The following is a 14,611-nucleotide window of genomic DNA, read 5'->3' as shown; positions in this document are numbered from 1 at the left end:
CAATGACAGGCTCGCAGCGTTTACCGCTGGATATACTAAAGATTGATGAGACATACTAAGCCACTAATGAGGCTGATAAGACACTTTGTCACGTGCCAAGATAAATGTCTCCAATTTTATCTATGTCAGCGACTTCCATATTAGACAGCTGCGGAGTTAGAGCTCACTGAGTGTAGCTACTTAAAGGTACAACAGGACATAACCGTTTCCTGTCCCTGTACCTTTCTGTGCAGAAAGCAACCTGCAGCACTTGAAATACTTTGCAGAAAGCCTTCATGTAGATACTTTGGGTTTGAGATCTGTTTTATATTCTTCAAAGAATTTCTTTTGGATTTTTTTTTTCTTGGTGTGCTCTAAATCTTTGTGAAAACCTCAAAAATAATGTGTTTTGTCAAGTGATGTAAGTTTAATGACCATGGTTACCAACACTATTTTTTTTTTTTGTGCTGTGAGACCATGTAATTCCCTGAAAATCTTTCTTTTTTATTTACTGAGGATTAGTAATTACTGAAAATGGACTGTTACCACATTCACATAAATGTCAGGAGAATGTAGAAGATTCATCATGCAGATAAATCAGTAAGAAAGCTGGAGGATGCTGTGAGCCAGGAGTTTTAGTCCCTTTAAGAATAAATCAGAACAAACCTCCTTATTTATGTAAAAAAAAAAAAGAAGACTACTTTTTTTCTTCTTGTTATATGTTACTGTTTCTTTAACACATAGAAGCTGCCCAGTTGTGGACCCAGCTGTCTGTGGTACAGAAAGGAAGGAAATCTTGTCCCTTCCCAATCTTGTCCCTTCCCAAGCTCCCTGTGTACCTTTTGTCAAACCTGAGGAGTAGAAATGTGGAGAAAGACAGAGTTTGCTCTGCTTGGAGTTAAACCAGCCTTAACAAAATTGGGTCCTTTGGAAAGGCTGTAAAACATGCAGTTGAACAAGGAGTAAATGCATTGTTGGCTTCTCATCCATTTTTTGGAGATTCTCCACAAATCACATTTTGGGAACACCTGACAACAAAAACTCTAAGCTGAAAGAAAGGAGGCAGAAAAGCAACCCTGGCCCAGTCTCTGCTTTTTGCTAACCAGAGCTTTAGGGATGGTCTTTGGAACTGGCTACCCCAGCTGAAATCCATTTCACACCTTCCTTCATACAAGCCTTTGCAAATTTCTTTTAATACTTTGGTGGCCCAGGTGGTATTCCTTAGAAATAGATCCCTAAAAAGAAAATAGGTTTTTATTTTTCACTGATTACATATATTTCTTAAAAAAATAAAATAAAATCAGAAATGAAGTTAACCTGACAGACAATTAGCTGGAATCTTGCTGGGTAATTGCTTTTGTCTCTCTCTGTTTTCTAGCAATAATATTTTTAATGTGCATTTCTGAGGCAGACTGAAAGTTCTGGCTGTAATAAAAATGAAATGTCTACATACCAGTCAAGACATGAATTCATTTAATTTTATTGAAGCCAGAACCTTTGTTCCCCCTCTCACATACAAACTCACACAATGGGTTGACCTTGGGCTCTGTTCAGCAGAAATAACTCCCCACCCTTTGCACAAGCGCTCAGCCTGCGGAAGGCCTGTCCAAACATGCGAGTGCCAAAGCCAACTTGTTCTGCAGGGAAATAGTCAGTATGCACAACCTTGTTTTGTTTGGGTCTGTTGGATGTGGGGACTGGATTGTTGTTTCTTTTCTGGTTTGTGGCTCTTTGGGAATGCTAATGGCTGTCTGCTTTCCTGCCCTTGTAATATCTGTTTACCATTTTGCTGGCTCGTAAGCTGGTCATTTGGCACTCGTGACCTAACCAAACAGATCAAAGGCTTCCAAAGGGCAGATTGTATGAAGACTTCCATCTCCACCGCCCTGATTTTCCCTGTCTCCTCCCTCACCTCAAAACTCAGCATGTTTGTGCGTTTCAGCAGTGAAATAAAGCTCTGAACCAAATGTGGGAGAGCCCAGTGGTCACCTCTGGGCCACCAGCAGCTTACAGGAACCTCTTTGCTGTTGGATGGGAACTAGAAACAAAGTGGCTTTTGTTCCAAAGGTTGGTTTGTTTGTTTATTTTATAGCACTGCGGCTGTGGGCTATGACTCTGCTAATATGTTTCTCAGGGACAAGGTGAAGAATGGCTTCATGGTTTCTTTATTTACAGTGCCTTTAGACATTACCCGTTTTTGTTGTCTTCTCAACACAAAATTAGGAGCACAGACATAAATCACTCAGCTCCTGGGATTGCTGCGCAGCAGTCTCACCAGGATTTATAGGAGACAGACTACATGAGATAATAATAAACTTATAAGGACACTTGCAACATGCAGGAATTCTTAAAGCTATTGACTTCATGAGGAGAAGTTTGTCCCTTTTTTAGAACGTATGGTGCAACACTGCTGGGATCCAACATCTCTGTTGGGCTGGCAGCTAACAATGGGACTGGAGATACACTCAGTTTTTTGGCTCATGAAGAAAGAGTAACTACCCATCATGTGTTACAAATATTGAAAAGTTATAAACAGCACCGCAAACCATCCTCTTCCAACAATGTGCTTGAACATGTGTTTGAAGTTAAGCGTGCACTTCGATTAAGCAGGGACAGACCAAGCCTGGATGTGAACGGATTAGTTCTGTAGCTATATACTTGTGTATGGCTGAGTACGTGTGGCGTGGATTCTTGCTATATGGAGATCTACAGCCTTGACAGTTCAGGGTCTAGAATTAAATGTAGTCACGTGCGCTCTACTGAATTGGCATAGTAGAAAAGACTAATCAAAGTGAGGCCTGGCAAGTATCAGCAAAAGGTACAAGACAGCAGCTCCAGGAACAGACGTAGTTCTCAGTTTGAGATAGCTATAGGGATGTGATGAAGAAAAAAATGGCTGTATTAAGTAGAAGCCTTATACTGGAATGTAGGAATGGCCATTCAATAAGGAGATTTAGGAAGCTGTAAAATAGGTTTTAGTGAAGTGATGAAAGTTTCATGCTCAAGGCACTGAAAACTAGACTGCGTGGCACACTAGTATGTGGTAAAGAAAACCAAGCAGGTCTTAATGAAATTTAAGCAACAAAGTAAGAAAGTGTAATCTTTTTCTGTTATAAAAGCTTGTACATCCATTTCTATTTAAACTGCCATGTACTCAGAGAGGAGCAGCATAAAACTTTTATAAATATTTTCTAAAAATGAAAATAAGTCAGCATGCTGTTTCTATGGTGACCTTATCCTACATGTAGGTATTTGGTGAACTGACGTTGGTCATTCACTTCAGGGTTGAATGCTTATCCTGTCAGATAGTTTGAAATTCTGTTTTTGTGGTGTTCTGCGCTGTATGGAAGTTGTACAATGACTTGCTAACAGGACCCTAAGTTTTTTAGGATGAACATTAAAATTTTGCACCCTGGATGTCTGTTCTTAAACAACTTTCTCTTGACTCCCATTTGAGTTTACCATACATTATTGCAAAATAAATCTCCTGGTTTTAATTTCTTTTTTCTTTTACAGTTTTCACTGAGAACTGAGTTTTAATAGTTTGGAGGCTTATACTTGAGTCTGTATTATGACTGCATGTGGAGCATTATGTCATGTCCCCATGATATCAAGTGACTGAATTGTTTTTATTAGCAACGACCACCCCTGAGTGAAAACTGTAGTTTAATGCTGATAGTAGTTCAAGTGATGAACTAGAAGCTTGAATGTGCATGATAAGTTACCACTCAATAGAAAGCGAGTGACTTACAAAGGAGCACTTACAGCACTTTCTTAATGCACGACTCAGTTATTTATGGCTTTTACCCAAATGCCTTAAATAACATCTTTTCTTCCTACAGAGGTGTGACTTTTGTGTTCTGTGGTGTAAGGCTGAACCTAAGCTGCTCTTTGGCTATAGCCTAGTTATATCTTTTCAGTGAACTTTCCTGTGTATGTTGCCTGGGTACCTACATGGTCTGATTATGAAGAATCGGAGTCTGGAAAATATTATGGTGAGACTTGTCAAGCGCATGTTAAGCAGCTTCTCTGAGTTTGGTGGCACAAATTTTCCTCCTGCAATTGTCACACTGTCTGTGCAAATGCACTCCAGTTGGAGTTGTCCTCGTAGCCTGTGGAAGGTGTCAGGCAGCAGTTGTGGCTAGAATCACACAGCAGTTAGTGCAGCAATACCGGTTCTGTTTACAAATGAATGTTTTTTTTTACTGTCTGCTTTCAGAGAGCCCATGTGATAGTACAACCAGTCAATGTTACTTGCTGCCAGCTTTGGATACTATATTTGTCTGGAGAAAGTACAGAAGAGGTGGCCTAGGGATGAAAATGCTGCGTGATTTCTGTCAGTCTTTCATGGCTGAGGATGCCTTGGGGATCAACTGCCCTATTTCTGCTGCCATGTATCAAGGTAAATCGCTTGATGTGGAGATGTTAGGTAAGGGTTATGTATAATGCATACATTTCAATGTGGTCTTGGTAGGATTTTCTGGACTGTATAAGAGTTCAGTTCACTTGCCTGAACTGAACTGTTGTCTGTGTGCAGTTGGTTACTTTTCTTGAGATATCTGGAATTCCCTGTAGAAAGGTAAGCCAGTGCTTCAGTAAGACAAGGAGAAGCATGAACTCATCCTGCCTGGTCTTCTGCATTCTTATCTTACTCTCTCTTAGAAATAGAACTGTGTTATCGCCCTAGACAGTGACTTACCAATTTTACTTAGCACCAGAGGGAAAGAAATCGTAAGATGTTCTCAAGCCTACGCTGTACACATAATGCTCTTGTAGATACTGCATTTGTAAAAAATTAGATTTAATAAGCCATATACCTGGGCTCTGCTCATTCGTGCCGTCATATCAGTACTTGTTTCAGATCGACTGTCTTTGAACATTTGGCACTTTTAAAAGGTCATTAAGTAGTTATATATCTTCTCTGTGTTGAGGTTGAGGTTTGGTTTTGCTAGTAAAATCTACGGAAAAGATCTGTGCTCACATTATTTGTAGAACTGTTTTCTTTAGGACAATTTTTTTTCCTGAAGTTCCTCACTTTACGGTATATGGTCATTCACTCTTGCCTATTTAGGTCATTCCATGTAGACTTTTCCTATAAGCCCCAGCCAAAAGAGAGAGGGGAAAAAAAAAAAAAGGAAGATGAGAAGAGAGAAGAAAAGATTTCCAAAGGAACTAATGAAAGTAGGTCTTAGAGAATTTCTGGGATAAAATACGCTCCCTCTTCCACTGAACTTTTCACTCATTCATGCTTTTACTGCTTGATTTCTCTTATTCAGTTTGCCAGAAATTCTTGCAGACTTATCCTGAGGAGCAGAAGTGACCGTGGGAGGTAGAAGCACCAGGAGACTGGAGCCAGTAAGTGAATATCTGGTTACAAATTCAGAGGAGCCATCCCATTCAGGAGATCAGTTAAAATAAACAGTGTGAACTTGGCCATGTTAGTTACATAAAGATAAGAAATAAAATCAAGGGTTAGGTAGTGATAATATATAGGTGGTTTCTCTGTCATTTGCAAATGGAGGAACTACTGAGTGTGTAGTCCTGTTCACTGGTCTTTTCCCGGTAAACAGGACAATTCTTAGAAATTATGAGGTAATGAAGATGAACTACAGACCATCTGAGAGGTAGTTAAAAAGCACAGTCTTGGCATAAACTGGCTGTAACTCCCATTGCAGTGCACTTACAGCAGGGTAGAAATTAGCCCCAAAAATTCCTGTTGCACAGCACAATATCTGGGTTATAGAGAGGGGTTTCTCTGAAAATATTACAAAGCAGAAATTTGTATGGCCAATGGGCAGTGTGTTTAATTAGCTTCAATTTGCTGCCAATACCATTCTTGGATGGAAACACAAGCATCTTCATTATGGCTTTTGGCAGATTTTGAGTACTCTCCTACAGGGTGAGTCCTTCTCACTGGGATTATTTTCTACCGAATTCACAAAAGATAGCGACAGAGTAGACCTTTTGGCGGCTCGTGTGGGGATCTCGTTGATGTAATCTGTTCGACTGGCTTGGGGATCCAGACAGGCCCCTCAGCTGCGAGCACACAAGCTGTGATAAGCGTTGGGTTCCAAAAGGACAGACATTGTGTCGTTCTGGAAGCGCAGTGAGGAGTGCTGCGGAGCAAATTGCTCCCATGCCTTCCCACATTTGTCCTGCTTTGTACTGGCTTGGGACCTTAGGTTGAGACATTGTGTTTCATCTTGTCTGCAGCACCCCACAGGAGAGTTAAGTCAGAATTTAGCCTTAGGCTGAGTTCCTCTGAAGCCGTTATATTTATGTTCCTCCTGCTTTAAACCAACAAAAACTGGTGTTGCTCTTTCCTTTAATCCATCTTGCTAAGTTCAAGTTTATTAATGGCAATAGAAGAGAACTGTGATCAGATCAGCAAACAGAAAGCAGATCCTGGAGGAGAGTATGCTTTTTTCTTTCTTCTTTTGCAATCTTCTACAAAAACAAACAAACAAAGAGAAATGACCCAAAAGATGGGTAAATATAATTTCACCAGAGTGGCTGTCAGTAAAAAATACATGTGAGGCCTGGGAAGTGCCTTGGCCAGTTCCGCACATAAATGAGACATCTCTACAAAAAGAAGGAGGGAAAGTATAAAGCAGAAATGGGATATGTGTGTTTATTTATATGGATTATGAATTGCAATGTAGTCTTTGCTGTGAAAGGGAGAAGGAGGAAGTGAATTTGGCACTAAAATATATAATAAAAATCTGCTTTTTAAATTACATTCTCCACTCTGGTGCACAGCTCACTGGGCCTCACTTTACATTGAACGTGCTGAACAGGCTTTAGTTCATCCATTTTCAGTGCAAAATCAGCTCACTATAAAAAGAGTATTTAAAACAGTGTCTAATACATTTATTATATCTGTTTTAAATATGAAATCTGCTTGTGTAGTTCTTGTCCTTGTATTATCCCTGTACTGTGTATATTAAGCACCCATGGAAATACCAAAGGAGTACAGGACAGATAACACCTGCTGAAGCTAAAAGGGAGTTTCCCTGGTTTTGCTTTGTCCTAAAGGCAGCATTACTCCTGCATAGCTCCATGTGGTACTTGGTGAGGAAATAACACGAGAATTTTCCAGCTATTTTCCAGCTATTTTCATGCTATCTGTCAATAGCAGGTAAACCAGAAACATTTTCTGAGTGCAGGAATCCTTTATCACCAGCTAGCGTGCTGCTTACCACACCCGTAAAGCGAAAGTTGTGTTTCCAGAGTTGTCGTGTTGGGAGACTGAGAGGAAAGTGATGTGGCATAGAATGGAGAGCACTGGAGTTGTGTCGTTGCCTGCTCCAAACACGCACGGTCATTTAGATCTTCAGGGCATGTAGATCTTGGGAACATAGTGCTTCATTCCTGCTTGCTCAGTTATGCAGAAAGCAAAACACAATGTAATTCAGTATTATCAGCTCCAGTCTGGATCTATGGCAACAACCATGAAAAGAGACAAGTCTTACTCTGCTGTGATTTCTCAGATCGCCGTTGACATTTGCAATGCTATGTTTTGGAACAAAATTGAGAAGAAATATTGAAAATTCTGCTCATATGACATTTTTTCCCCAGTAGTCAGGATTGAATACTGTTAATGTCATAAGAATTCTGCAATCATAGATATTCCAAAAAAGGTTTCTATAACCCTGAGGTCAGAATTTTAAATTTTGCAAGGCTATGTGGCTGCATCTAGTGGCAGGACAGATACACTGCAGCACGCTGTTTACTGCAACTGATCCTTCAGTTTGGATGTGCACAGATACAGACACATAGGTATATATACACACGTATTTCTGTCTGCATGTATACATATATCTATAAAAATAAAACTCTTTAGCATGTCACACATAGCTGCAATCGTTCATTCTGAATTAATTCTTATTGTTTGAAAAATGTAGATGTTTATTTACAGCAGATAGTCTCAGTAACGGGAACATAGAGACATTTTTCTTCTGGGGCTGACTGGAGGAACAGAAATCATTTAACATCATTTGCTACTAGTTGCTAAATCTACCATACACTGAATTGAGCTGTTTTGAAGTAGTTCAGTAAAATACACACAGCATGTAAATGCAAAGCTAATGCAAAAAACAAGCAGACTAGACAAGAATTAAAACAAATTTCCAATGGTTGCTTATAATCCTTCATCTGAATTGATCAAATATCTGCATTTTCTGAGAGGAAGGGATATGGGTTTTCCTGGTGTAAGAGATGAATGGATTATCTATTTAGCAGAACTTTCAAGCTAAGGAAGACCCAAAGACCTTTCCTTTCCAGTTGTTCACCTTAGTCTTTTGTGATAGTGTCATCAGGCGCCCTGGTGTGGTTACTTAGCAAAAACAAGGCAAAAGGCATTGAAGGTAGCATTCAGGCAGCTTATTCTGGTGTATTGTTTAAATTAAAATTGCCATGGAACTCTGCTATTTTTTTTTTTCCTTTTTAATCTCTTTCTGGGGCCAAACTATTCACTCCATTTCTCCAGAGCCTGAAGCAGACTTCCAGACCAGTAAAGCCAGGCAGTCAAATGTGGACCTGATAAGTAGTGACTAATTTGCTGTTTTATGACTTGCTTTTTCATTGGTGGTCTTCTCCCTTTTTAGTGAAGTAGTGAGGTTTAAATATGAGAGACCATTGCAGACAACTTACAGGTGTTTTTTTGCTGCTGACCCATAGGTTTATATAGCTAATCGTAGTTACATATATATACACACACATGTAATTGATTCATATAGCTGATTTATATACCTATAGCAGTTTGAGAGGCTAAAGAGTACAGGATAGATTTTACTAACTGTTTTTGTTTTATCCTTACTGAGAAAAGGGAAATGTAACCAAGCTGGCATATAGTGCGTTCTAAGGTTTGCATATACAGGGGCTTTCTGAACTGGACTGTGATTTTTGCTGTGCCTATACAGGGGCCTGAGTGTGACAGCTTTAGAATGAGTAAGCCAAGGTCTTTACAGTCATAATTATTTTATCCCACTACTGAGCTGCTGATCTGTGCTTAGTTTTTTGCATGATGGATGCCTAAAACAGGCTGAGAGCTTCGAATGAAGCCTAAGCCTAGTTAGGGGAACATACATCAGAGAAAACAGATCACATTTTTTTTCAAGTAATAAAGAAAAAGACGAGTGGAAGCAAAACAAAGAGCTGTAGGGGTTGTTTCCCCAGCACATTTTGGTTGCTGCACAACGATTAAATCAGTTTGTTTTCTTCAGGCGTGGGTCTCCTGGGAGAGCTGTGACAGCACCGGCCCCTGCCGTGCGTGCTCTTGCGTTCTGTGCTGCGGTCCCGGCTTCGGAGCCCACCCAGCCAGATCAAGACTCCGTGTTCTCCCAGTTTTCTTTATGCTGACACTTCTGGGGACTTGGGCAGGACAGCAGGAATGAAGCTGTTTCATGCAAACAGCGCTGCTGAATTTCTTGCCTTGCACATTTATTGGTGGACAGAGGCATTTTGTATTAGCATCAAGTCACTGTTTATGTTGTTTGTGTATAATTTGGTGTTCCTGCTGTCTTGGTTCTGATTTCAGGGCGTTGAACACATTCCTGGTGTTGGGAAAGTGGCTGGAGGTGCCACAGAAAAAAAGAGATGACATAGCAGCAGGGACTCTAAACTGGCAGGATCCTGCACAAGAGCACTTAGAACAAGATGCAGACAAGACTCAGCAATGCAAAGGTTTCAGAAAAAGAGCAGGCCCTGGGGCCTTAGTTGGAGACAAGGCCATGAAACAATTCAGATTTATACCATAATTGCACTTTCAAATTTCAGCAAAATCTCAGTGTGTTCTTAAAAATTGTAACTGACTGTTCATAATTTGTAACACTGGAGAGATTTCTTCAGGTAAGATGTAATTATTTTGTAAGACATGTGTTCTCCATCTCGTATTTTGTTTTAAATAAAGCTTTTGTTTGCTAATTGTCCTTTTCTTTTTCTTCTCACCAAGTAATTAAGTAGTGCTTTAGCCTAGTTATTTCCCTGCTCTGAAAAGATTTTATTGGATTGCATGTCCAAAAGGGAATAATTGGAGGACTTGTAGATCCTGATGTAAGAAGATATTTCTATGGAAACCACATCCTGCATTATGGAAGAGAGATACCGCTACACACGTTGGTATCAGAATGACAGCTGTAACCGTCCTTTCAAAGAGAACAATTGATCTTGAACTGCTTTCATTTGAGCTTTTCTAGCAGAAAAATCTGCCTTAAGCCCTGTGGTCGACAGGATGCCATAAAAACTCCATTACTGCAGGAAAAGTTTGGTACAGAGAAGAAGAATGAAGAAACTACAGGCCTCAAACTGCCTTTAAATTCAGGCACTGTGATCATTCTGTGTGTAAGTTCAGGGTGTAGAACATTGTGCAGTTTACATATTGAAGGTTTTATTTCCTGTAGGCTCTTTACTAATGTTTTCTTTAACTTGGAAGTATAATGTATTTCAGTAGATTACTCATGTTATGGCTTGGTAAAGAAATTTTGTTCTTTCACCACAAGTTGGTTCTGTATTAGATTTTTTTTCTTTTAAACTGAGGCATTTTTAAAGCTTGAATGTTGCGTTAATGATTACAGGTGAAACTCATAAGGATCAGATCTTTCATCCAGTGGCAGAGAAGGCTTTGCAAAGAGGTAGGCTCAGCAGAGAACAGCAGTAGGGTCTGAATAGATTTGGCAGCCTGTAATTCTTAAGTAGGTGCCTTGGAAGGAGGAGAGGTAGCTGTTTCTTTCCAGAAGCTAATCCAGCATTTCCAGGGAGACAGTTCTGTAGGCAGACATTGTGGGTACACTGTAGGAATGTATATTTCCCCCCTGTATGGCATAATGGCTCACACATAGCCCTGTCACCCTGTTTTTGTTTAAGGTTATGTTTTAACAACGTTTATTCATGTATCCAAGGAACTCCTCCCCTCTTGAGCTGCCCAGTAAACCATATGCCCGAGACACATCAAAATCAGACCTTTCTAGGCATCACTTCAAAAAGGAAAAAAAAAAAAAAAGAAAAAGCTATAATTGGAACTTACATGTTTTTGCCAAGAGAATTAAAACACTGAATTGTGTGCCAGACTTAATCATGTTGCTATGGTTCTCTTGTCTCAAAGAGAACGCATTTAGGGCTAACTTTATAATCAGTTCCTCTGCAGGTTGTTGATTTATCAAGTCACAAAGAGCATGCTGTAAAGACTGCTAGAAACTCCGTGTCCTCCTGTGCAGCAGCCTACATTCCTACTTAATGTATGGTTACATACATTCCTTTCTTTTTTTCTTCTTTTAAAACACAGTAGTTGTGAAGACTTGCAATTCTCTTGTGATAGAAAATGATTGTATGTCTCATGAAAGCCAGTTCTGGAGTTGCAGTAGCCTAGAAGACTGGCCTCATGTCTAGTTTGCACGTAACAGCCTATATTGTAATTGTTAAGGTGAGGTAAACTGGAGTTGATCCAACAAGTGGAAACTTAAGAAGTTTAATCTGATTTAAATCTTGAAACAAAATTTTATCCAAGAAAGCCCTAGGAAACTCTCTATGAATTTGTGTTAGAAGAAAGAAGATGGATAAGGTACTGTGGGTGGAATGGCCAGACACCTAATTTGATTAAATTGATTCTATATTTAAGGACAGTTTGAGTCAGAGGAAAAAACAGCATTTTTTTAATATCCCCAAGCCCTCTCTATTATCCAGTGATCCACTGGCTCCATTAACAGCCATTTTACTGACATTTAATGAGATGCCATTGGCAGGTGGCTTGGTACAGCAGAATAAGAGGGTACAGTCATTTGCCCATTGCCTATATCCAGGAAAGAACCAGAGCCAGGAGTTCTGAGGTGCTACTTAACAGTACTAAACTCCTGGACTATGGGTTGCAGGAAGATATGCTATTATTTCAGAAATGCTGACTTATAGAGCCATTAGTCTGAATATTGGGTGTTTGTTTAAATTAGTACTGTAAGGTATTTGATTAATTTAGAAGCTTGGACCTGCAACTTGTTCTTGGCAGTCTGAAGCACTTCTTAGTGAGATCACATGAATCCTGAGGAGGTCTGAAGCAAAACCAGATCCCGTATCTTCACTGTCTTAGTAGAACATAACAGGAAAAAAACCCAAACCCAACAGCACTAACATCTTTTTCTCACAGTGGAAGTTCTTTTATTTAAAAGAAATCTGCATTTATTCGAGAGTAGGATGGTTTCACAGTGCTGGAGAGGTTGGCAAAGGCTTGAAAGAGCATTCTGGATTTTGGAGGTAGGTTTTCAAAACCCTGGATTTATGCTTTCTCTGGATCTACACTCTGGTGGCTGCGGCTTGATACGATGGTGTTTCTGCTTAGGACACAAGGAGGTAAGTGTGTGTGTCAAAGAAATGGCAGATCTGCTGAAAGGAAATTTGTACCTGTTGTTCTTATAAGCATAGACACGTCAATCTAGTCTACAAGTAGGACGTTAGACATGGACATCAGTGTTAGTGGTCTGGGTAGGTGTGTGCCGGCTAAATGAAGTATTTGAATTGTTCTAAAGAAAAGCAAACATATGGATTTTAAGGCTAGAAATTTCATTACATTAATCTGTCACGATGATTCACGTAATGTGAGCCAGACAATTTCATGCATAGTTGCTATATCAAAAATCATTGGTTTTGGTTGAAACAACCCATCTTTTAGAAAGATTGTTCTAATTTGACAGTTTGGTTTTCAAATGTTGGGCAGTGGGAAAAATGCCACGTTCCTTGGCAAGTTGTTCTTCAAGTTTTGTCTTTACAAATGCACCCGTGTTTGGTTTTTTGTCTGAATTAATTATGGTTTAGTCTCTTATGATGGATTTTGTTTTTCTTTTTAATGCTGAACTATGGCTGTGATACTATCAAGATTCCTTCAGTGTGGTGATGGATACTTTGTGGTCCCATCATGACATCAGTGAACAGCACTGGTTTTTGGATCTGTCTCTGTGAGGCGGATTTTCCTGACCTTGATTTATTATTCTTGACCTCTCAGAGAGATTTTAAATTCTTCAAATTCCTCTTAGGAGCCTGAACATCATCAGAGACCCAGTTCCAGTTACGATCACTCTGACTGTTACGGGTTAGTATTTCCCAGCTGCTGTGACCTCTGATTGTAAATTGTCACGGCACCTTTTGTGCTTGTGGGTGTCTTAATGATGAACATGCCCCGTAAAACTTAAAACGACAGGGAGGAATTAAGAGGTATCTGCTTTAAGGTGTTGTCTTTAATGACCACAACGGCTGCAGGGTACTACTGAAAATATGCTTGATCCAGCGTCATCTTTAGTATTACCACGAGATGGCACCATTACATAGCTTAACATTGTCGTCATCTCTTGGGTGTTTGAGACGGTGCCCAAGGTGTAAATACATCACTGGTTGGCTTGACTTCTTCAAAGAAATGTTACCCGATCAGAGAAAAGAGGGGGAGGGTGTGGTAAAGCCTGTCTTGTGTTTGCCATTCAGTCTTGTTGTATCGGTGGAGTTTCTCTCGACCATTCAGTCTTCTTGTATCAGTGGAGTTTCTCTCGAGTGGGCTGGGGGTGAGGTTTTGAAGTGTTTGGGAAGCCAAGGTGAGATCACAGAGTAGCACTAGATGCAGCCTGGACTCAGCTCATGTCTCTTCCTACCCTTGGCTCCTCAGGAAGCCTGAGTGGGACTTTCCCCTGTTGTATTTTGTGGTTTTCCAGCACTACATGGTTCTTTGCTCAAATAACTTGACTGTCTGATTTTCTGACCCTTCTCTTGTCTGTTACATACTTTGCTTCAGAGTACTCCTGAGCACCTTTTTTTTAATGTAATAGCAGCTGCCATATAATATGCTGTTAATTTTCTCAGCATTGGAAAAGCAAGGATGGTTTATATTGGCTCTAAAGGCTAAGTTCTTTCCTTTGCTACTGTGTTTTATATGTGACCATTCCAAAGGAGAGAAGAACAAATTAAGTAAGCAGATGATGAAATCTAATCTTAGTTTTAAATTTTAAAAATGTTTAATATTTAGTCTAATTGATATAATAAAACTTCAGTGCAAATATAAAGTTGTATGTTAAAGGCAGCTCTCCATCCTAATCAAAGATTGTAATGGAAGCATTTCAAAGCAAGTCATTCTCTGTTCTTTTATTTGCTCTTTGAAAGCCCAATGCTAACTCTATTTTTAGGGCAATTTTCCAGTCCTACAGGCCTGCAATATCACACCCCGTGATTAGCGTGGCATGATACATCTGTCTGCTAAACGGTGGGAGCTCTGTACAGCTCTTAGAGTTTATCACATCAGTAACGCAGGCTAATATCATTCCCTCTCACCTTTGTGATGACATTAATGTGTTATGGGATCTGTTTGGACACTCAGGGACTGTTGTTGAAGGATCTGCTACATGTCACCGTACAGAAACTTCTGATGCTGCCTTTTTGCTGTGTTTTTTTGGTGTAAAATTTAGAAATACAAACTAAACACTTCTAAAAAACACACTTTTAACTTGTATTTCTTGATTAGGAGAAGCCATCCAAAGGGCTGCCTTACAAGGTGCCAAAGTAGGAGAAAACAGCTGAGTTGTGTGAAAACCAGACTAACTTGGCACCTTTGCATTGACTGAATCCAAACAAAGGCTCAGTGGCATCCTCAGAGCTGAGTGCGTAGTTG

At 39.8% G+C, this 14,611-nt stretch overlaps 1 pseudogene across 1 annotated transcript in view; it reads left to right on the top strand.

Moving 5' to 3' along the window:
* The window catches only part of LOC308044673 (protein FAM169B-like), a 36,677-nt pseudogene extending 26,940 nt beyond the window's left edge, over positions 1 to 9,737 (top strand). Inside the window, exons 6-9 of the transcript in view lie at positions 4,199 to 4,381; positions 5,256 to 5,387; positions 8,468 to 8,527; positions 9,518 to 9,737. The product of the transcript in view is annotated as a protein FAM169B-like (transcript). The remainder of the gene's footprint in view (positions 1 to 4,198; positions 4,382 to 5,255; positions 5,388 to 8,467; positions 8,528 to 9,517) is intronic.
* Positions 9,738 to 14,611: the final 4,874 nt, after the last annotated feature.

This window comes from Nesoenas mayeri, assembly GCF_963082525.1.
Source record: "Nesoenas mayeri genome assembly, chromosome: 11".
NCBI lineage: Eukaryota > Metazoa > Chordata > Aves > Columbiformes > Columbidae > Nesoenas > Nesoenas mayeri.
This window is presented reverse-complemented; position numbering and strand designations above follow the sequence as displayed.